Source organism: Anguilla rostrata, chromosome 5 (assembly GCF_018555375.3).
Source record: "Anguilla rostrata isolate EN2019 chromosome 5, ASM1855537v3, whole genome shotgun sequence".
In the NCBI taxonomy this organism is placed as follows: Eukaryota; Metazoa; Chordata; class Actinopteri; order Anguilliformes; family Anguillidae; genus Anguilla; species Anguilla rostrata.
In genome coordinates, this window is record NC_057937.1 from 51,020,099 (window position 1) to 51,043,951 (window position 23,853).

Here is a 23,853-nt window from a genome sequence, read left to right on the forward strand (position 1 = left end):
GCAGGACGGGGTGGGTGCTCTGAGCCGAAACATCTCCACCCTGGAATGTGCCCTTTTGTTTCAGCTCCACCCTGACCTCCCCAGGGACCCGCCCACGGGGTAGGGGAAACCAGCCAATCAGCCTGCGCACCTCTGACCCCTCGCACATGCTCCGTGCGACCTTGGCTCGTGCTAACCTGCGACCCTAGGACTCCAGCTGTCCCAGCGTTTGAAGTCGCATTTCAGGCAGGATTAAGCGTTCTGTCCCACTGATTGGCCGGCATTGGTCCTTTGTTGTTAGCGATTGGATGGAAAGCGTATATGTTGGCGCGCTGGTTATTTACGAACCGGCGTGGTGTTGGTACCGCTGTCATGGAATGGCACATTCTCCTTTGATAAGTTCCATCTGAGTAGGCCCGTGTGTTTATTCAGCTGGTGCCGAGCTGTGAGGAAACTGCACCGCCAACTCCGCCGTTCACTCTCCCCGCTCCGCCTTCACCCATGAGGCCGAGGGGCCTGGACTCGGGTCTGCGGTCGGAGGAAATGTACGGTGGCTTTTGGACGAGGGTTCTGTGAGTCAGGGACGGAGGCGGGTTCGCCGTGTGAAGTTGCCCTGCGTTGGACGCCTGTGTTTTGGGCACTGTGCGATACCCTGTATGAGAGACTGCAAGAATGGAGCAGTGTGGTGAGCTGGAGCATTCATATGGCCATCCGGGCACTGCAGTGATTTTGGGCTCAAAGACTGGAGTCACGGTGTTTGAACAATGATCTGCGATATTTACCTATAGGAGTGAATATCTACCCTGATAAAATCCCTAAACGGATTTAAAAAACAGGCTTCCTGCAGGAGTGGGGTTTGGACGAGGCCACTCCCACTCCAGAGCGGTTTGAGCCGCACCGGGTTTTCCTTAGCGCAGGTGAATGCAGTGACCGGAATCTGCCTGCTGGTGGAGACACCCAGCTGCCATTAGTGAATGCTGGAACGGCTCGGTGCGCTGCGCATTGGGAGTTATTTTACTAATTGGCTTACGGGAATGCCCTTGGCAGGAGCCAGCGGAGGTTCGTCAGAATCCAAATGATTTTTAAAGTTTAATCCAATCTTGAAACCGTCAGGGTTGACTCAGGCAGAAATGGACGCCAAGGAAGAGGGGTTTGTTGGGAGTGCGTACGGTAAACAGAGCAAAAGTAACAGAAATATGAAAGTATGTGGCAACCGCCCCTGGAGGGGGGGGGGGGGGCTGTTATAATGACAAGAATTTTGGACCCTAATCTGCTGCACTGAGTGGCCTGTTTTTCATCACCCTCAGGAACCTCATGTTAATTTGATGGATGTGAATTTTACCGCTGCAAAGACTATTCCCATTTTGTCTTCATGAGTAATGCCTTTCTAAAACATGGGAGAAGGTTCGACTGAGATAGCGCAGAACTGCTTGTTTGCATAATGTTGCGGCTGACCAACTTTTCTTCATTTGTTGCAACACAGCAGTAATAGGACGATTACATTTATCACAGCAAAGAAGGTGTGACCCGCTTTTGCTTCAGATACTTAAGCTTTTTTCCTTCCTCCCTGCGCATAGACAGAACGTTAACATCTCCTGATGTCCAGTAACAGTAATGTGTGTGCTGCCTGTGTCCCACAGTGCAGGGTGGGTGTGACTGCTACACAGCCTTGATTATGGCTGGCAGCTGCCGACACACAAGCCTTCATGAAGCCTGAACTTTGGATAAACATTTTTTCATTGGTTGCACTTATTGTTGGCTCCAGACTTGTTTTCGTCAAAGTATTTTGGCGCTTAGTTTGTTTTTTTGTTTTTTTAAAAAGGACTGACACTTTATTTTCATGCTGTGAAAACCCATCATAAACCATTATTTTTAAAACTTATTTGTCCCTTGATAATCAGGGCATCTTGGTTACTTTCAGAGTTTTCTCTTTCTGTTCTTCCTCAGTCTGTCGTTCACAAAGTTAAATCTCCTCATTACCTGGGGTGATGTAGTCTTTATGCAGCAGTCAAAGGCAGTTGAGTGTACCATGTCATCAATGTGTATTAGGTCATAAATGATTGCCTGACATTAAGAAAACATTATTTGAAATCCAACATCCTCTGCATATGTTTCTGGTGAAATGGCATACATTTGTAGTGCTTATTGTAGTAATGGTGGGCGTGCATGTGTGTATGCCAATTTTTAAAAACCTGTACTGTGTGTGCAGTCGGTCGTGCAAAGTGCATGTTCATGAATCCCTGCTAAAATCTTCTGGATAAATGTTTGATACCTCCTGTGAGAAACGTCCTGTGATCATTTCATTCATTCATAATTTCATGAAGAATCCAAGAGTTTTTATTTTCTTTCATTTTGAAGGTATCATGCCACCTTATAATAATAATAATAAGGATGATGATGATGATTGATTATTATTTGTTATTTATATAGTGCTAATAACAACAGCGCTAAAACTGTGTGTGCTTTCTGTCATACAACAGCAATGTTGCTAACAGAGCTCTTCACAAGCAATTCCAGCTAATGGCCCCCATGTTACCAGGAGGCCAGTCAACCCTGCCATCGATCTGACTGAGAGCACGTCAGGCAGAACAAACACTTTCACTGGCAGCAGGAAAAGACCTTGGACAGGGTTAAGTGACTGTTCAATCACGCCGTACCTGCGGAGTGAATGAGCGGTGTGTATGAATCTGTGCTCTCATTGTTGTCTCCTCGTCTCGTCGCGCGTTTTGCATGCTATCACGATGAGTCTAGCGGTCGCGTCTGTGATGTGGGGCCGCTGAAAGACACCTGCTGGTAAGCGTGCCGCTCTCCGCAGAAATATGACCAAATAAGAGCCCGCAAGGTTACAGGACGGCAAAGTTAATCATTTTCTACGGCTCAATAAAGCGGTCCGGGAACGCCGAATGAGGTGATTTCTGGCTATCTCCTCGCAGCCACGGCTGTTTGCGCCCAGGACAGTTGAGCACTTTTGATTTAAAGTTCTTCAGCCTGGGCCCGTTTTTCCCACAAAACCAGCATAGGTGGATGCTACGTATGAGTGTGAACGGTCCTTGGGGGGAATTGGGGTAACCGTAACCCACAGAGTTTCCATCTGAGAACTGCGAGGGGGGGGGGGGGCACAGAGAGGGGACTAATCCAGAACGGTCGCCCCCACAGCACCGGCTGAACGAACAGCCTTTTTTCAGCTGGCCCAGTCTGCTGAGCGAGAGAGAGAGCAAGAGAGAGAAGAGCGGGGAGTTGAGTGAGTAAGTTGAGCTTTGTGTTGATGCATTGTAATACAAACCTGTGTGCTTTGCCACTGTCAGCCTAGGGTGCTCTGGGTTAGGAATTTCAAAGCATGTATTTTTATGGAAAATAAATGTGTTTAAAGTGCTTGTGAGCTTGTGGAGTCTGAGTCTGACTGGAATATGAGCTCTTGGATTCTTTTATTTATGCCTGTTATATCAGTAATGTATTCGTACTATGTTGAAGTGGAGTAACAGCCCAGTGCATTGGACAGAACAGAAGCATTCTCAATACAGTTGGAAGCTGGAAGACATGAGTAGGAATATTCAGTAGCTGGTGGTGAAGGTCAGTGGATTTGTCCAATAATTGGTGTTTAGTGGTGTGGCTTACTGAGGCGGTTTAGTGAGGTTGGTTTACTGAGCTGTTTTTCGGAGACCCTTCAGAGGTGGAGCTCTTTCCGCCTGTCCTAAACGGTCCCACTTCTCACCCCATCCATCAGCACAGCTTTGTCAGTCGCCTTGTTCCTCACGGGGCTTCAGCCTCTGGGGTGCCGAAAACTACCGACAAGAACGACGCACAGCCGTAAATGGATTGCCGCGATGCTGGCGGGCAGCTCCGGCTTGCCTGATTGGTGGCGGCTGTTTAAGCCGATGGTCGCCGTCCTAAATGGATTGTGCGTGCTTCGCAGCGTGGGGACTGTTTAAGTGGACTACTAGAGCCCCTTTTATCTGTCTCTCTCAGTCTGCCATGTTAGCAGTGTGAGGAGCGCGTGAGGATAAGGCAGTTCGTGCTGCCTAGTGTCTTGAGTAGGAATCGGCTGAATTGCACTAGACTGGAGAGGTTGTGCTATTTAGTAATCTGTCCCAGCTGCTGTCCTGCCATTGCCCTGAGTGTTGCCAGTAGATCAGAGTTGCATTTTAGGAAATAATGTCTGAGGTGCTGAAGATGTTTGTTCCGGCCTCCTGTATTTGTGGCACATCCATGGCTGGTTCCTGCTCGGCCAATGAGAAGTCTTGTTCCTTGGCCTGCAAGGACCAATGCCCAGTCCTCTTAGCCTCTCTAAATTTAATTTAAATTAAAAAACACGGGCAAAATTGACAGCTGTGTCAGAAAACATTCTGGGAAATAACTTTGGGGCGGCTGTGAAGTCGTAGTCTTTCAGCTTCCAGATGCCGCTGCCTGCTTGTTTGAGATGCAGGCCACACATGTGACTGATTCCTCTCTCTGGGATATAAAAAGGCTGAGACAAAGCGGGGCGCTCTGTGACTGACGCGGGGAAGGAGCCCCCAGCGTGACGCTGTCCTCCCGAAATGAGGGACGCGGCCGCCGCCGCCTTTAGGCAAGGAGAGATGTGATGCCCTTCATCAGAGTCTGCTGGGAGACGGAGTCCTGGCCACAGGAGCGGAACGGAAACAACACCGCAATCAGCCGCCTGCCCAAAGCAGAGACAGCGCACTGTCCCTCTCCCGCCCCTCAGCCCCTCAGTCAGCGACTGACCTTGCGTCCCAATCACTTGACGTCGGCGCGACTTGGTGATGCCTTTTAATGGCTGTCGAGATAACCTGCTGTTAAAGGAGGGGAAAGAAAAACAAACAAACAAATAAAGAATGCTGTCGGTTCGACTTGATGACTGTCACACTCCGGTTCTCCTTTGAGTGGATTGTATGTCAACGTTATGATCTCTTCCAGGTTGTGATATGGTATTTGTTTTTTTTGGGCGTTATCTGAAGATGGGATGTAGTGAATTTGTTGCTGCCGTTCCAGCGGCAGTGCCTCTCACAGCCCTGATGTGTCGTTTTGTTGGCAGGATGTGGCGTGCCGCGCCCTAGCCTGTTCTGTATGGCTAACAAGATATAGCAACGCGCCGTCTGCCATATTAATGTAGTCGCCCTGGTAATGTGGCGCTTTGGCACCAGGAATTCAGCCTTCTCTCCGCTGGTTAAGGAGGCAGACTGCTTTTGGGGCTTCAGAGTCCAACGTCTGTGTGCAAACCCATTTGTATCTCTTGTTTGTCTAATGGGATGACAACGGTCAGGGCTATTGATTTTTAATTTACCCACTAATGCCTCCATTTTGGCTCATTTATATCGGTCCCAGCTGCATGTGTGTGCTACACGCCGTTCCTTTAAAATGACTTGAGTCAAATGAGTTTTCTTTCTTTGTTGTTTTTTTATGCAATCGCTTCATTTTTTTACGGGCAGTCTGCTGTTGCATGTAAACAGGAATGTGTGTTTTTATACAACACATCGATCGCTCGGGCTGGGATCTAAAATTAGTAACAGGAGAAGTCAGGTCAGTCGGCTCTGCTTTCACTTGCAATTTATGTCCTGCTGTCTGGAAATTGAGTAGATCAAAGATCTAGCAGGTAGCACAGGTGTGTGTGCGTGCGTGCGTCTGTGTGTGTGTGTGTGTGTGCATACACATATGTATGTGAGACAGATGTGGCTCTGTTCTACCCTGACTCTGCTTTTCAGAGAACCTTTTGCCAGCCAGTCTGTGTAATGATCAGTGGAGTAGTTGGTCTGTGGATGAAGAGCGTTCTGTTTGTGTCTTGACAGTCCAGGTCTGTGTTTAGATAGCATTTATATGGAGGTAAGTGATACTCATGCCGTATGAATGGGATATATCGCATGCACTCCTTTTTGATGATACAGAGAAGAACATTTCTTCTTTTGGAATATCTTCTGGCATAAGATTGTATGTTTGCTTGGGAGCCCAAAATAAGTGTCAAAACTGCTGTGAATTGTAAGCCATGGATTGTTACAGAACGAATAGACTGAGAGATTTGTTTTGGGATGAGCATACAAAATTTCAGGCCTGCTTCATCGCCACGGCATCCCTGTCAGTTTTAGAGGGTGAGGACAGTCGCGCCCCCCTTCTGAATTTAGCCGGGCGCTTCTTTTCCCTCCTCATAGCCTGTGTGATGTCACAGGCGGGTCACAGGAGATGGAGGAGGCTGCTGTGGCCTTGTGTCGGCCTCTCCGCAGAGGTGACACCACAGCCAGTTATTCTCTCGGTCAGTTCATTGTCTGGTCATAGTCTGGGCCACGGTTATTAAAACTTCCAGCAAACAGAAACCTTGGGCATGTGTTCATGCTTCTTTATATGAATCTCTCTGTTCATGTTCATGGGTTGCGGGAGAGTACACACTCTCTCCTCATGGGCATGCTACCAGCTGCAAGCTTCTTCTTGCTTCTTGACAGTCCACCAGCTAAACCGTGCAGCCACTGGCAATGCCATGGCCAGTTATGCTGGCGAGGTCAGGTCTTGACTTCGGCAAAATTAACCTTTCACGTCCTGGGGTGGGAAATTATTCGAATGCTGTGGTGCGTCTATGTGCAGTTTGTGTTTGGGTAACTCAATCTTGCATCGCCAGCCCTCTCCAGTTACAGCACACGCTTCTTTGTGGGAACACTTCAAGAGAGGGGGGAAAAAAAACACAACTGCAGTCAGAGGAGATGAGATCTGAGCAGAGAACGGCTTTGTGTTCTTTTGAGATGCCCGTAATTTATGAGGGGAAAAAAAGTGCGTCTGAAATTGTAATGACCTGTCTGCAGACAGAAAGCAAGGATGAGGCTGTGGACTATCACATCGGAGCCCAGCGTGGGGTGTAGCGGGAGAAATCGAGGAATGCAAATGGACTGATTAACCCGAGTCTCCCCCTGGTGGGCGGTGGGGCTGCCAGAGCTCCGGTGGGTTTGAGGAGAGTGATGTGTTGTTTTTCAGGATTTTGACTTTAATTGTTCCGAGGGGCTTTCTGAGGCCAGGAAAACAATCTCATCTTGCCCCGGCTGGCACCCCCCGGCTCCTCTGAGTTATTTATTTGTCTTACCTCTTTAATATGAGTCAGGGCTTTGAACAACAGGACAAATTGGACTGCAAATCAGAATTTATTTGGTGCAGCTAATTTCCGGAAAAGGTCAGAGAGATGGAAACCAAAAAAAAAGAAGAAAACGAGAGAGAAAGACAAAAACAAGCGGGGATTGGCTTTTTCCACAAGCAGCCAGGACATTCGCATTATTCCAAGGACATTATTTTAGATTGTCCCTCTAGTGAATTAATCAGCAATATTAAGGCTGTGATGAAACGTGATGAAAATAACAGGTTGACAGATCTGGAAGATTGTCATCAACCAAGAAGTAATAGCTTTTTAATAGTTCTTAAATTGCGGATTGCCTTTTGGAAGCAAAGCAGACATAATGCAAGCATGTTGCATTAATGAATTTTGTATTCCTAATTCTTTAACACTGACTCCTGACCCGCCCTTTCCTAGAACATGTACGAAGTGGGCGTTGCCCAGGAACTGGGATAGTTCAATTAATCCAAGCCAGCCTTTGCTTGTAGGTGGATGGATCCATATCTGTAGTCACCTGGCTACACCTCAACCCCCCAGTGTTACACGTAGGGGTAGTCTTATGATTCCCATCACGTCCTCCCCTGTGGAGACCCCCCCACGTTCCCTGCGCCGACTGCTCCTTCTGCGGTCGTAAGAATGCGTTTCAATGTCATGTGAAATAGCTGCTTGCCGGCGTCTCCGAGCCGCTTTTACCCGTGCCGTGAATGAGCGAGGGGCGGGGATATTATTGCGCGCAGCGACGGTGTCGACAGCACGTCCTCGCGTGTTCCTCCTGTGCGCGCGGCCCATGACAGCCTTCAAATGGCGGATGAAGTTATCAGTTATGGGCCCCCGGAGTGCCAGTCTGACTGTGGAATGTCCCTCGGGTTATTTCTTCCCCCGGCGAGTCAGTCGCAGATTCCCAGTGGGGAGTCCAAACGGGGTCCATTGAATCCAGTCTAATCGGCGTGTAATTCTCTCTCAGTCCAGTTCAGATAACACAGGGGTGGTGTGCAGGCTGAGGGCAGCTGGGATGCAGGCTCGGTTCTGGCTGCTGTGCCTGGGAACCTCTTGACTGCTTAATTACGATTGGCTGCTACAGCTGCGCAGCTGGACTCACTCTTCCAGTTCCTGATATGCGCATTTTCAGGAGTACTCCCCCCCCCCCCCTCCCCCCCCTTCCCCACCCCACATAATGAGGGCTTGACTGGAGGCGGGGTGTCTGAATAGTGAATGTTTTTTTCCGCCCTCGAGCGTTCCGTTTTGCATGTCTACATTTGTCTTCCAAATTGATCCATAGGAAAAGCGTCACAGCTAGACACCTACCCTCAAGGCCAGCTGCCTTTGGCCCGTGGGTGGTCCCGGAGGAGGGGGTAAACGAGAGCGGCTCTGAGTCACACATCCTTTTTCACTGTCGGATTCCAGGAAACAGGCGTTTGGAGGGCTTTAAACCTTTTCACTTTTTACCCCCTCCCAAACTGGAAAGTCCCATTGTATTTGCGAGCCTTGCCTCATCTACGCACTGTCCTCTGTCAAATCAGGAGAGCACAGCCAAGCATGCCTCTCTCTCTCTCTCTCGGTAGTTCATGGTGCCAGACATCGTTTCTTTTCAAACCGCAGTCAACCAGCTGAGGCATTCAGTGGCTCGGCTGGAGCGGTTCGCTTCGTATGCGTCTGGTGCGGGCGGACTGCAGGTGGCAGATCGACTCTAGCGCATGATCAGTCACGCCGCCTGCGTCTCTGCCTCCCTGGGTGACCGTGCGGCCAATTATGCGCTGCTCTGTGGGGCTTCCAGTCACAGTTCACCTTCATGCTTTTTTTTTCTGAGAAAATCATTTCCGGTCTCTCGCTCCGTCCCAGGTGTGCTTTGTCTCACTGTTGTTTGCCGTTTCCCTGAACAAGTCTATATTTGTCACCGCACACACGACTTCCGCGGTGCTGCCTGGTTCAAGGTGGCTTCAGAGTGAAGACTGGCGCTGTCTTGCATACTGAGCCTACTGTATCCTCTCCAGCCTGTTGGCTGTGGTGAGATTGTGCTATCTGACATGCCCAAATTACATTCTGTGAGCTGCCCGCAATCAAGACTGAACATCTCATCTCGCCTTGAAGATTGAGTTCACAGGGCTTCAATCAGACTCGCAATTAGCTGCCCAGCTTTGATTTCTATTGGCTGGTGTACGGAGAGGGCATTGTGAATGGAGCAGAGCGTGTTCTATATATCTGTACATGTCGTCTTGATCTATATGGCTTCCTCTGGAAAATTGCCTGCAAAAAATAGGTTTTAAAGTTACACCCCCCCCCACCCCTACAAATACAGTGCTTCATAAAGGGGGAAGAGAACATACTGTATATTTGGGGCCATGGTTGTAATATTAATCGTTAATCCCCTCAAGGGATCAGTTACTACAGGTTCAGCATTCCTACCTGTCCAGTGACTACACTGTAGTCTGTCCAACTAACTCACTTGGAGGATTCTCCCTCTCTTCCCTTCTCCCTATTTTCTTCCTACTGTGTTTTTCATCTTTAGTGATGAGAAGATGGCTACCTAACACTGAATATTTCGCATTTTCTTTCGTAGATTTTGTCATGGTGGAGTGGTAAATGCTTTAGCTTTGAAGACTGGAAAAAACCACAGAATATGTATTTTTACACCTACTATTGTACTTGTCTTTTTTTTTTTTTCATTTTTGCTACGTCCGGTTCCTGATTAGATGGGCTCTTGTTTTTTATCGCTCTGATTAGATTCGCATCTCATTTGAATGTGTCTGCAGCTTTATCTGTTTGTTGTTTGTTGTCTGTAACTAATTTTAATCTTCTTTGTGTGAAAAAGGACTTTGATGCCACATTAGATATGCAGTGTGAATACAGATAAGGGAATGACAACAGGGGGCATTGCTGCAAGCATGGCCATTCCCCCCCCCTCTCTTTTCCACTTCCTGTTTTGTTCTGCCAAAGAACCTAATTACCACTTTCCAGTTCCTTGATGTGTTTTTGTATTTGTATGACGTGGACTGCAGACGTAACCTAGGCCGCTGGTTTTTCATGATGTAGCCTACACCACAGAGGCTCCTGGCACTCTGCTCAGCCTTAGCCTCAGCCCTGGTCACTGCTTGCAGTGAAGTGGCTGGTAGATTTCTCTCTGCACTTGATGCTTGATGTCTCAATGCTCATCTCAGATCCGTCATTACCCTGTTAACTGAAAGTTTCATTTTAAAGCAACAATGAGGAGTCAAAGCCTGTGTTCCAGGTGTATTAACTGGTGATCAAAGTCTATAAAGGGTGAAAAAAATATTTTCCCAAATGACATCCCAATGTAAATTAACCTTCTAAGTATATTTCCTGTGAGTTTTCTGTTCCAAAGCTCTTCCCATCTAAAAATCTCCATCAGCACTGTGATGTCAAAATGGAAGGTAGGGTACACATGTTAATTTCAGAGGTTAAACACTAGGGAAACATGTCATTTCAAAAGAGAGGGCTGTGGTATTTACCTAAAGCCCTTTGTCTCCTCTGAGAGGACGTGAATGTTTACAGCATCGCATCGCATTGCTGTCTGGTGGGATCTGTTCTGTTGCCCGTTTTTTTAGGGTGAGGTATTTGGTTTGCTTCCCTAATGGCTGAGATGAGCCGTGTCCAAATCCTCTCACAGTCTGTAACTGCTGCCTGCACCGTGATGGAAGGTCCCCCTCTTTTTGGGAAACCGGCTTTGAGGGAGCTTAAAGAGTGCCGAGTTTGAGCTCGCTGTCTGATGAATTCTCCGATGTATACATCTCCCAGATTTAGCGGATCAAATTCCCTCTTAGTCCCTCTGCAATCCATCTGATCAAATCAACACTTAACACATCTCTCTGATCCATTTAATAAAATCTTCCACACTCACCCCCTCCCCCATCCCCGAGCCCTGACGCACACCTCCCAGAGATATCGGACACCCCCCAGGGTTCTGCCGTCTAATAAACCTAAATGCAATCTAAACTGAGGTCAAAAGTGAAACAGAATATAAAACTCATTTTGTGGAGATCAGGTCAGACCAAACCTGGAATAACAATTAACCTGCTGAGCATGTCTCTGAGATTCATTTCATTTGAGCATTTTTTTTTTGCATTCTGTATAATTACCGTTATTCATTTTTTAACTTGATTATTTATTCACACCAGAAAGATTGGTCTTGCACACATACTCCTGTGTGTTTGAGAATTTAAAAAGGCACGATCTTGCTCTGTAAAATGTGTAAAGTGCTCCAGTGACAGGTTTGCTGCGCCCTTGTTTACTGCTCATGGTTCCTTGGCGAGGAGAAATCGGCCATCTTGGCTCTTTCTGCTGTGTTGGCTGGGAAACGGCCAGGGTCGTGCAGGATCACAGAGGTGGGGTCCAGCGCTGTTGGTGTGTGTGGTGACGTTCGTGATTGCCAGGCTGCCATTGGAGAAAATAATAGTTTTTTATTTTTTTTTGGTCATCCAATAGAACATCTTGTTGTTTGGGCAGATTGTCTATAGTAACCTGATGCTCAGCTCTGGTTGGTCTACTGCTTCCCTACTGTAGGACAGGATAGTCAATCTTGGGTTTATTAGGCCTTAATTCACTGCTGATTTTGTAATGTGTAAGCAAAAATCAGTGGGACCCTGTGGCTCCCCAGCACCAGGGGTTGGCTTTCCCTTCACTTGCGGGTTCCGGTTGCTAACAGGATTTCCTGCTGCTTTGTTTGTGGATGGGTATTAAGAGGTGCGAGAGGGCGTGCAAAAGGACAAAACTTACATTTGTGAATTGTCTTTTTTCTGGCACTTGTGATGGTTTAATGGGCACAAAAGCATTACAGTCCTTTTGTGGAACCCCCACTCAGTAATGATCCACCTCCCCTGGACATACGGCTTTATTTCACATAACTTTCTTGCGGCCACAAATTGCTGCCTCCATCGACCCCAGGAAGAGTGCATTTTGTTAGTCAGAAGGGACTCTAAAACTCCAATTTCAGTGATGAATTACATCAAATCATCCATTATAAATATTTATAGATGAGCTCAGCTTTGTGCTAAAGCACTAATGGAAGTGTGGAGCCAGCTGCTAGCATTTCCCTGAAGGATCTCTTGCTGTGGCTGCATGCTCTGGGATAGACTAAATGTGGTTATTTTGTTTATAGGTAGTTGCCTCTTATCTGTAATAAGCAGGAATTTTTGTCCGGTACACATGCTGTCATTAGTCCAAAGCAATGTGCTGGAAGAACAATTGAGGTGATGAGGTTTAAGCCTGTGCTGTTTGCAGTTCGCAACCCCACTGAAATTTCGAGCTATTCCTGGACTGTTTGTGCTTCAGCAATGAAAACACAGATTCTCTGCTTTCAAACAGGTGGTCCTCTTAATATTGAGAAAACAGGAGTTGTTTTGATTAATATTTGAGGTCAGACTGGTGCTGTTTTCTAAGGAGTTTGGTATTTTTTTTCTTTGATGTATTTACTGTGGAGTTTTGTTTAGTTTTCTCTTCTCTCAGTTTTGCATGAATTATCACACTCACAGGCCTGTCCTGCATTTGTTAATTCTGTTTTATGGATTCAAGATTCATTTTTCAGGAAGTACCATGGGCTAACAGAACTGGCTAGAACAGTGAAAAGTTTTCAGCTTGGATGAAGTGGTGCAATCTGGAGAACTGTTTGAGGATCTTGTCCAGGTCATTTTGTAGGACACCAATTCATCAGAATTCTTCCCATTTGAGTTGGCACTGGGGGCTGGGTTGCAGGAGAGCGGCAGACACTGCAGTTATTTCTGGATGCAGTGAAGTGCTGATTCACCTGACCTTGCCCTCTTGACCTTCTCATAGTAGTACTTCACCATAGAGAAGAGATTGCGGTGTGAACTTGGAGAGTTCATCACTATCACTGCTTGGAAATGAGGCCCTACCTCTACATGTTTTTAAAAAAACATTTTTAAGCATACCATGGTCATCAGCATTAGTAATGAACCCGCATTGCTTATCATCTCCCTTCTAGAAAACCTCTCCTCATCATTTTTCCTCCCCTTGTAGTCCTTGAAAATGGAAGCGCTCCTTTACAGATAATTGATGGCCTGACTCTTTAGGTGGACCTCATTTTCAGCCCCTGCATAATGAAGTACAGGAAAAGCAACTCGGTGGTGTCCTTCCCCCCCCTCCCCTCATGTCGTGTAAATCACACTGTCGCAGCCGGTTATGCTAATGTGTTAGTTTGATTATCTGCCGGATGACTGCAATCAATTGTTGATTTGGTTTGGAGTGCCATTGAAATATGACATGAATCAAATGTAGAGGTAAATGAATATACAAAAAAAGGTCCTTTCGTGATGCGATATCGACAAAGACGATTTCCCCAACATTCTTTGACTGGTCTGTTACTGTCTCAGAGCTCAAGAGAGGAACACACTACAGTTCAAACTGTTTTCTCTGTGGTTCATAACATTGGCAGCCTTTGACATAACTCAAGGGAAGGGCTCACAGCCATAATCAATTAAAAGTTTTGCAGTAATGTTGTGCCTCATTGAGATATTTAAGGGAGCAAAACTGAATTAGGCATCACTGGTTAGAAGGTGAACCTAGGTCAAAATCCGAAATTTCATATGTCTGATGAAATTTATGGATGTGTGTAAAGAGCCTGCTCTGTGGCTCGCTCCCAGAAAAGGGCTCAGGTTTAGCCTCGTGAAAAGACTTAGGTCTGAGCCTTGTGAGAAGACATTATGAAACCCTCCTTTTCTCTGCCAAGAGATGTTCTTTGATCTTTGATCTAAAATGCCGCAAGATTTATGGGATTTTTTAAAAACTCAAATCGACCTGAGCAGACCTTTTATATGCAGCCTTTCTGCGGTTCTATAGCTGCAGCCGTGTTATTAATCGCAAATACTCCCTTGCCTCAAAGTCATTGAAATCTATGTTTTTGATTCCCCAAATCTCTGCACAGTTTGGAATGTCCAGTTCGTTATTGTAAGTGCAGCACACCACTGCAGCATCCTCAGTGTGGAGGAGTGCACCCTGGTCCTGAGCTGCTGCTGCAGTTGCTGCACTGCAGGGCTGATGCAGCTGGCACGGGCACCTCACAGGTGCACAGTTGAATAGGGGGGTTGCTGCTGAGCAGCGAGGCATGGAATGTCTCATTCACTGTGCGTGTGACATCACTGAGTGCTGCAGTGTGGGGCCTCAGCACCAATGAGCAGCTGGAGGGCAGCGTCACTGATCCGTCAGGCACCTGTGTTCTGTCTGCACCAGCTGGCTGGCTGGCTCTGTGGGCTCCATAGAGGAGGAGAAGCATGCCAGAGTGTGACCTCTCAAGGTGATGGAGGACGTTGAAGGAGAGTACGATTATGACTAGGCTAGGCCATCTTAAATGAGGAGGAAAAGATAAAAAGGGAAGAATTTTTTTTAAAAGGACCCCCACTCTTAGTGAGACATGGTCTGGGACTCTGAAGGTCAATCACTCACACGGAAACCAGGGATTTAATGCTGTGGTTTCTCACGGGTCCATGGGACCATGGGACCCCTATAATCAGCAGTTGGGTTCTGCGGTGCAGTGTTTTCTGCAGTTACCATTTCCCCTATTTGGACGGAGAATCGCAGCGGAGACAGGTTGCAAACAGCTGGAGGGTTATCTCGCTGTGGCACGGCTTTCAGAGCGTCTGCTTGACAGATTGCTGCGCCTGGAGCTTGGCCCGCCCCCCCCCCCATCTCCACCCACCCCCCCCCCCAGCAGAAGGGCGACATTGACGGTTTCTATTTTTTTCCCCCCGAGAACAAAGCGATAGGAAACCTCTGTTCCAACTAAATCACTCAGCCCATTCCCCGAACCCCCCCCCATCCATTCAGTTTGTGCTAATTAGCTTTCAGCCTACATGCTTGTGAGAATGGCACAGATTTTTTCCTCAGTGTGTGTGTGTATGTGTGTGTGTGTGTAGGTGTGTGTGTGCGTGTGTGTATGCGTGTGTGTGTGTGTGTGTGTGTGTGTGTTTTGTTAAAATACGCAGTGTTAAGGGCAGGGAGACATCTCCCCACTTTATGACTGCCAGTCAGTGTTCCTTTGCCAGGAAGGGTGAATAGCCCTGCTTTGGATGGCGAGCTGGATTTGGCTCCCACCCGTCCATTCTCCCACCTTTGGCTGCTGCCAGTGCCACTGAGGGATGCTCACCTCTCATGCTCTGGAGAGGCTCCATTATTAGAGAAAGGACCCAGGGTAAAACTGGAGCAGTGCAACTGTCACTTTCCATGGCCCCCGTGTGCTGGGCACTGCTTTACCCAGGACCCCGCCCCTCTTGGGAATGTGATGTCACATCCTCTTAGAAATAAAATTTAATGCTGGAAAAATTGGGACGATGCACAATGGTTGCCATTTGGGGGTGGGGGAGCGGCTTCTCTTTACCGCTGAAGAAAGAAGTGATTAGTGTGTTGGGGAGGGGAAGTTGGGGGGTGCGGTTTTCCTGTGTACAGTATGAGTGTGTAGAATGAGAGGGACCTGACCTTGACTCTTTCATGAGTTTAATTGCTTTGATTTCTTGTGAGTTTTTACCTGCAAAGGTTGTCTCCATTGCCGAAGGCTAATTTAGGCAGCAGATCTGCGCTACCCATTTGGAGAGGAAATGTGGAATGTCAAAATTGCGATGAAACTAGTCCTCTGCTGGTTATTTTAAAAAATCTGTTTTAAGCTGAGAAAAACCTCGCATTACCTTGAACAAAAGCCCTACTTATTTTCCCCTCACTTGTATGCCAAAAGGCAAAGAACAAAATGTGACGGAATTGTTTCCGGTGTTTTCAGGTGAGCTGGCTCTAAAGAGGAAACGGGCGTGTGTCTGAACAGTGAAATCTCACCATTTTAATGGCCTTTTGTCATTCCGTACGGTTAAAAGCTCTCATTAAAGTCATTTGCGCTGCAAGGCTGACTGGCAGGGTAACGCACCGTGGGCTCACAGACAAGCAGCCGTCTCTGTTGCTTCGCACTGGACCAGAGGCTTTGACCTTGCGCTCCCTGATAAAGGCTTTTTTTCCGAGGTTTCACACTCAGTGTTAATGAAGTACAGATCTGCCAGTTAACTCGTGTGAATATGTCATTTATTTCCCAGTCTAATTGAGGCGTATTGGAGTGAAAGACAGAGCGGCTCTTCATTTTCTCCATACTAAGACTCTGCGAGCGCACATTCTCATACGCTGCCAGGCGTCTCTTGTTTCTCCTCCACGCCTCACCGGCTGAGCGACGCTGCTTTGAAGGAGCGCACTTGATTTTATGTACGGTTGCCGCGAGCAGTCTGCAGGCATCCAGCCGACCCGAGGAGCCTTGGGTGATCAGACAAGTACAGCTTCTCTGGCGTGCCACTCTACTGAACCCAAGTGTTGTAATGGCCCAGCCAGCCCCCCAGCAGTCCTGGAAGCATAATCTAAGACATAAAGCTCAAAGGCTTTCTCATCGTTTTCTACATATCATGATCGGCACAGAAGAGTTTCAAGCTAGCTGTAAAGTGCTGCGTTGCTAGGAGATATAAACAGCTTCAAGCCAGGAAGGTTGCTGCTTTGGTTGTTAATCCCAGTAGTTTTTGTCATCTTTCTTGAGCCGAGTGTATATTTGTTCGCTATTCCTGTAATACATTAACTGTCAAAACTGGTTCTGGTAAACAAAGCTTTAAATAATGTTCCATTTTTTTTGTTTCTTTTTGGATTCTGCTCCTAAGAGAAATCTGTTGATGGTTATCTCTGAGCCAGGTTATGTCCCCTGGACATGGATCAAGTTTCCCTCGAGACTTGCATCACACAAGTGGAGATCTCCAGACACATGAAGGATTGACTGATGTGTCCAGTTCCCCCCCCTAGCAAAGGCCATTACTCACAGTTTACATAACCATAACATGTAATCAGTAAAGAGTCAATAGCACTTTGTCTCCCGTGTGGAGGGGGGTATAAATCTCTTCTGCAGGGAAGGTATTTCCTGTGTCGTCAGCCTCTTCCCTTGTGTGGCCTGCCTGATGAGGAGGAGCAGGTGGCATGTGCGCTTCAGTGTTAGATGATCCCTGTCATAGTCCCACGAGCTCTGCCTCTCTCCTCTTGCCTTCCTCAGGCTGCTTTGGCTTTTGGCGCTAGGCTACAGCTCTTCATTGTTGGGATGAACTGGACACAAGAATGGAAAAGAATATGTTTATTTTAAAAATTGTTATAGCTAAACATCTAAGCAATTATTCCACTTTTTGTTTTTAAAAAAGAAAACAAATTAGTCATACATTTTAAAAAAGATTAATTTTTTTTTGTCCTGTCCTCCACCTACATTCTTTGGTAGGGTCATCCCTAGGGAGCTTTTTTTCCCCCTAAATTTGTGATTTTCCACTGGTAGCATTAAAGATTTAAATTACTGTCTCTTCCCCCCCCCCACCCCCCCACCCCCCCCCCCCCCACCCAGCAGAACTGACTGGGCATGATGGGCAATATGAACTAATTATGGAGGAAAATCGGATCTCATCTAAAATGTGTCTCTTTAGTGCCAGCGGATGAACAGAACAGGAACTCGGTTTGTACGAAGCAGCTGGCTTGTGTTTCAGAGTGGTGGTGTGACAGTTGACAGTGATGTGCGTATTTTCTGTAAAATGACTCAGAGATGCTTCTTTAGTGCTAAAAAAGCCTTGAAAATGTCTCCTTGTGGTGGGCAGTTTTAGTGAAATTAAATGTTTCTCATGGGCACTTGAAAACAGAAGTTTTCTTAGCCAGTAACAAAAAACTAGGCTTGGAAAAACGAATGTGAGATGAACGCATTACCTGGCTCAGAAGTGCAGGCACTGCCTGCATCCCTTGGTCAGTTCAGTCTCTGCATGGAGCTTTTGCCTAATCTCTTTCACTATTTTGGGCAACAGTGAAATCGATGCTGCACTCTGGCCTTCCTCACAAACAGTCTTTTTTTGACAGAAGGCAGTTTTTGTTTTTTTTGTATGCCTCCAACAATAAAAAATCATGTTTGATTGCCTGTGATCGGCCGGCATAGGCTTGCAGTCTAACTCCTGCTAAAATAAAAAGCTAAAATAATCTGCGCATTTACTTTACTCTGTTGCCATGGACACAGACATGCCTCACCACAGACACAGCTGTCTGTCTGTCTGTCTGTCTGTCTGTCTTTCTCTCTCTCTCTCTCTCTTTCTGTCTGTCTGTCTGTCTGAGGAAAGCCTGATGGACCACTACCTAGAGTAATATTGTTTAACCAAACCCAATAAAATGGATGCTGTTGTTCTTGGAAGTGAATGCACAGCTGGCCTTCCTGAAGGCGATCTCTGCCGGCATTGCACAAATACTTCAATCGGCTCATTTTTTATAACCTCTTCTTTGAAGTCTAAATAAAGCTCCACAAACCAAACAAAAGACCAGCAGCGATATTACAGCACGTACAAAGTCCCAGTGGTCACAAGCATAGATCTGAAACATGAACCATGAACTGAAGTTTAAATAGCCTTTCCTAGGAAATATTATTTTCTTATTGACTGTGTTCATGACAGATACAGCCTTAGCAGTAGACATTGTTATTATTAGTGTCACATGCTCCTGACTTTTGATCTTCTTTTTGGGGCACATGCTGCTTTGTCCTTTATTCAGCACAAGCACTCCCTTCCAAAGGGATAAATTTGACAGTTTCGTACAGATGTAGTGAGTCCAGTTTGTTCCTTGTGTTGGATTGCGTAGCAGCCTCGCCCATATTGTGAGACCGTACCTGCTTTCACTGCTATAGCATTCACTTTGTCTTTTAGTCTTAGCTTGGAGTTTTGAAAAACATGTCGGAGGGTTTGGGCTGTAACAGTGTACAGTTTGTGAAAACAGCCTGTTCTCCATCGATCTGACCCGATGAACTGCAGTATTGTTTTGTTTGAGTGGAGTTGCTGGCGAATGGCAGGGGAGATAATTGAGACATGTGATGTGAGTATTTGCAATAACAGAAGACTTTGCAACGCCCAATGTTTGTACAACTGCAGTTGCCAGTCGGGCCAAGTTGTGACAAAGCATTGACCAATCAGGAACAGTGGAATTTTGCCTCTTACCCAAACCCAGAGCGGAACATCAAAGTTGATTCACAGTATCTGAGTGCAGTATGCCCAGTGGCTGCCAGGGTGCGCAGCAGTGTGTGCCCGGGCACTACCTGGGCAGCATTTGAAAAGGTGCCAGGCTGCAGTTTGGGAAGGCTGGGAGGAGCTGCCCAGCCCTGTGAGTGGAGAGTGTTTCAGCCCTCGGGCAGCTGGAGAAAGTGAAAATAATCCACTCTTCTCTGTGGAAGGGATCAAGTTTTGCCCTCATGATGGACAAAGAGGGGAAGGGGGGAAAGGAAAAAGAGAGAGACAGAGGTGTTGTGGGGAGAGCGAGGTAAATAGGGAGAGAGAAAGCAAGAGATACGGACAGAGGGATAGGGGCCAGAGAGAAAGAGAGAGACGGGGAGAGAGAGTGAGAGAGTGAGGGAGGGAGGGAGGGGCGCGGGAGGGGTTGTAACGTTTTGATAAGCTCCATGGCATTTCTCTGACGGCCAGAGTTTGGGGGGGTGAGAGCCAGTGCAGACACTGTACTCTGAATGAAATTTCAGTCAGCAGTCACTGCGGGAACTGAAGCGGCCTCACGCTCCCCCCCCCTTCCCCTATCCCGTGGCGGGACACGGCTACCGTGCCAGCTCTGCTCTCTGTGTGCCCGAGCCGAGAGGACCGAGAGGAACGGCGGAGTTAGACCCAGCGGGGGGAGGCCCGTCACCTCGCTGCGCTATGAGGAGAGAGGTAAACACTGATCAGAACAGCCGGGCTCCGAACCCCACAGTCAGGAGGGAGTTTCAGACTCGCGTCAGGAAAGGAAGGAGCTAGCTGGATTGCTATCGGGCTGACAGAGATAGAGAGGCCAGGCTGCATATCTTCACATAGCTCTGGCTGTAGCGTGCTGTGGCAGCGGTAGTGAAAGTGCCACGCTGTGGTGCCCTTTCGGGGTCCGGTGCCGACGTTGTTTTGCTTGGTGCGCTGGGTGAAGGATTAGCAGTAAAGCTGCTGTTTTTGTTGTGGGATTCAGAGCTGTGTGGTGGGTGTGTTTTTGGAGTTGGTGCACAAGAGGTGTCAAACAAAAGCATGTGTTTTTCCTGTTTTAAAAAAAATTTCTCTTTAAAAGTCACCCTGGGGCGGATGATGACAAAATTAACAGTCTCCGTACAGAAACAGAAAAACATGAATTGTTAATTTGACAGGTGCCCAGCAGCTGAAACATCTGCTATCTCCAAAATGTGATTTCATTTTTAAAAATCTGTTTTTAAATTAAAACTTATTAGCACTGCGCGACTGTGTGTGTATGCTTGCTATGCCCAACTGAACACTTTTTCTTTGCAGTTGATTTTCAAATGCTATTGAAAAGTTGTCATGGTCGTATTAGAAGAACTTTGCTACTTTTTCCGAGAATGGCCTTGGCTGCCCCTCTAGAGCTGTTCCACAGCTGAGAATATGCTGTAATTAAACTGATGAAGAAAGGCAGTGTTCTCGTTCGAGAGAAGCCTGGAGTGATTACGGTTGCTGATCAAAGCTCCATCGTGCTCACTTTTTTCCTCATTCTTACCGGATATTCGCAAAGCAGGACCTGTTGTGATTAGCTCGGAGTGGAATGTGGTGAAATGAGAGGACGGGCTTTCTTGGGTGGGGGAGTTATTATATTGTAGGTGGATTAATGGCCTCCATCTTATGTCAGATCTTAAACGCAATATGTGAAGTTTAGATAGAAATCAAATTACATCATGGCGGCTGCACTTTAAGCAGAAGCCGCCCACTTGTACCATTTCCAAAGAAATAGCGACTACATAATTAACTTTGGGTCATTTCTAATGCCTGAGTATTTATTAACCTTTAAATTAAACTGACAGTGGATGTAACACACCCATCCTCCTGTGGACGAACGCCAGTTTAAAAGCACACAGCAGCTGTTTGTGGCTGGGGAATCCTATGCTGTTGTTTTAAATGTGTGAGATTACAACAAATAGAGTCCAGTCATAACAATTTACCCTAACTGGCAGGTCATTTCTCATGTTATTTAAAAAAAATAAATCTGTTCTGTCAGCGTCTACCCGTGTGACAGTTTCCAGAATGAAGCACTCCAGGCCTATCTGAAGAGCCAAACGGGTTGTTGGCGGTAATGGAAAGCTGCACTTCTGGAGTCTTCTCTTCCTTCTTAGTGGTTTGATGCTGATAGGAAACAGCCTGGGAGAGATTGGGCCTTTGGCTGAAGGGACCTTCATTGAGAACGTGTCAGAGTGATATAACGTAAGCTCAGACAAGGGAGATATCGGCGCAGCACAGACTGGGTGAAGTGCTCCCCTTCCAGCAGCCCGTCTGCTTCCATCAGGTGCTTGACAGCAATTCCAGGATAGTGGCGGAATGTGCTGGTCGTGTGAGGTCATGTGACCCTCTCTCCCTGCCTGTTTTACGGGCAGGTGTAGTGCATCAGAGGTGGGAGGGCGAAACCTGTGTTGTATATACCCTGTTTGTGTAACCCATCACTGTCACCATGGAATGTCGCGTGCAGCACACAAGATGATGGGGGAGTGTTTGGCCTGAAGGCCGCACACGGTTTCACCTCTGACACTGACCTGATGTGCTGTTTGGTGTTTTGGTGAGGTCACTGCGTGCGGCTGACTGGAATGCAGTGCAGAAACAGGTGTCCCCTGCTACAGGCCATCTCAAGTCCTCAGAGCCCATCTGTCCAGGCAGCACTGAAACAGCTGGAGTAGCTCTTTCCATTAGAGCCTGACACCGATACCCTGGTGGATGAATGAGGAACATACTGTGTGTGTGTGTGTGTGCGCAGTGCGCGTTTATGCATACGCATGCTTTTTTTGTATCGCTGCGTGCGTGTACGAGCACGTGTATGTGTTTACGTGTTTGTTTGTGTGTGTGTGTGCGTGGCTACGTGTGTGTGTGCGCACGTGCGGTGCCCGTGAGAAGCAGCAGCGATGCGCTACGTGGAGGTGCCCTCGATTCCGCACGTGAGGGGGACACAAAGCGCCAGCTCGGCTGGAAGGGGAGTTCATTTCCTGCTGGATGCGGCTTGGCCCGGGGCTCTGCCGATGATTTCCCCCGAAGCTGCGGAGTAACTCCGGCACAACAAACGGGGGGACCGCTGTACTTGCGCGCTGGTCTGCTGGCAGTGTGCTAACCGCAGTGAATTCCATGACAAGTAGTTCAGAAGTAATGTGGGAGAGACAAAGGAGCTAAAGAATGCAGATTCGCAATTATGCGCGGGGGGGGGGGGAGGGGCTGGGCCATTGTGCGGCCCTGATGCGGTTGAGAGAGCGGCGTGCTGTTCGCGGGAACGGAGCCCAGCTCACCGCGGTGCCCGTGCCTGATTTACCGCCATTCCCTTAGCTTCGGACCAATTACAGTCTATAAATCACCGCAAACACAAACCCCATTGTGTTTTTTTTTCCTTCTCGGCCACTTAATTAAAAGTCAGCTAGTGACGCGGCGTGAGCGTTTCCTCTGAGATTGAAGTGGGGGAGGCGGGATCAGGCAGCGTGAGGTATTTAATGCGCGCAGCTCTCGATATTCCGGTTTGAATGATCGCGGCGTTGGAATTTGTTTTGAAAATACAGTAGGACCGGAAATGCTCGTAGATCTATGAAATGTTTGTGCTCAGAAGGATGTGTGCAAGGAGTGTGCAGAGGATGTGTGAAGTGGGGAGTGGAGCTGGTTATGTCCGGTCGGGTCAGGTCTTTGTAACTCTCTGTTTTCTGGTGTGAAGTGGGTGTGGCTGCTGGTAACTTGTCCTGTAGATCTTCTCAGGAACGTACTCCTGTTCACCCTGACCGGATCAGGCCGGTTTTACTGGCGCAACACAGCTCTACTCCATTGTGTTTCATCGACCATTCATAAGTTCTGGCCTGGGCATCAGCGAATGGTCTCTGCCCAAGCTCTAGGACACGCCCCATTTCCGACCTTCTCTCATGCCAAAGGGGTTTAGTGCCCCCCTGAAAGTTGTTCAAGATGCACGTCTGCCTGCCACACGACCCAGGTTCGATCTGTCCAAGTCGTGGGGGCGGGGTCACATCGCCAAGACGTTACGGAATTTCTTATTGCGGCCGATGTGCTCAGGAGGAATTAATTTGCCTGCGTCTCCCCTCAACACTGGCCCCTTGCCCTGGCCAAGGTCAAAGCCTTGGCGTACATGGAGAGGAGGAGGAGGATGGCGTTGGTGGCAGGATTGAGTGGGCTGTACTGATCAGTCCTGTGGACCCGGACACCCGTGTCCTGCCACCTGAGATCCCCAAAGGCCCCTCTCACCGTTTGATCCGTCCCCCAACCGAGCGCTCAGCAAGCTCGTTTTATATCCATACAGAAATTCCTGCAAATAAACCTGTCGCATGCTTTTCGATTTAGTCACGAAGGGTAAACATGCATGTCAGGGATGATAAGATGGGTAAATGTTTGAACCTGTTACAGTTGAAGGTTGTGGCACAGCCTCTTTTAACGCCGTAGTTGCTTCCTCCGGTGTTGCGTGACTGCTGTGTGTGTTTTGTGAGGGAGGACTCTTGTGGGGCCGGATGTGACCAGCAGAATCTGAAGGAGCTCCTGCAGGCAGTGGGAGCAGGAAGACGTCCTGCCTGCACCGCGTGGCGTACACCCTGTGTCTGTGGACTGGGGCCCTGCCTGCGGTGTGCATGTACACCCTGTGTCTGTGGGCTGGGGCCCCTGAGATGGATGAGCCTGTCATTATAACAGCCAGGCCTGAGTCGAGGGACCACTGACGTTTGTCAGCTGTGAAGGCGCGAGGTGATTTATCTGAGAGCGGGTGTCGCAGGAACATGTTCGCGTGGCCTTTCGGGAAGAGGAAGCAGAGGTCCCGCC

General features: G+C 47.8%; 1 protein-coding gene across 21 annotated transcripts in view; it reads left to right on the forward strand.

The window, feature by feature from the left end:
- LOC135255596 (pleckstrin homology domain-containing family A member 7-like) overlaps positions 1–23,853 on the forward strand; it is a 107,135-nt gene that overhangs the window by 30,690 nt on the left and 52,592 nt on the right. Inside the window, exon 1 of one of the 21 annotated variants that reach the window (XM_064336978.1) lies at positions 2,872–3,224. The exons of 19 other annotated variants lie outside the window; for them this stretch is intronic. The gene's annotated coding sequence lies outside the window, so the exon portion shown is untranslated. Of the gene's footprint in view, positions 1–2,871; positions 3,225–19,480; positions 19,759–23,853 lie in introns of those variants that run through there. One more of the 21 variants, XM_064336977.1, reaches the window with a different exon arrangement.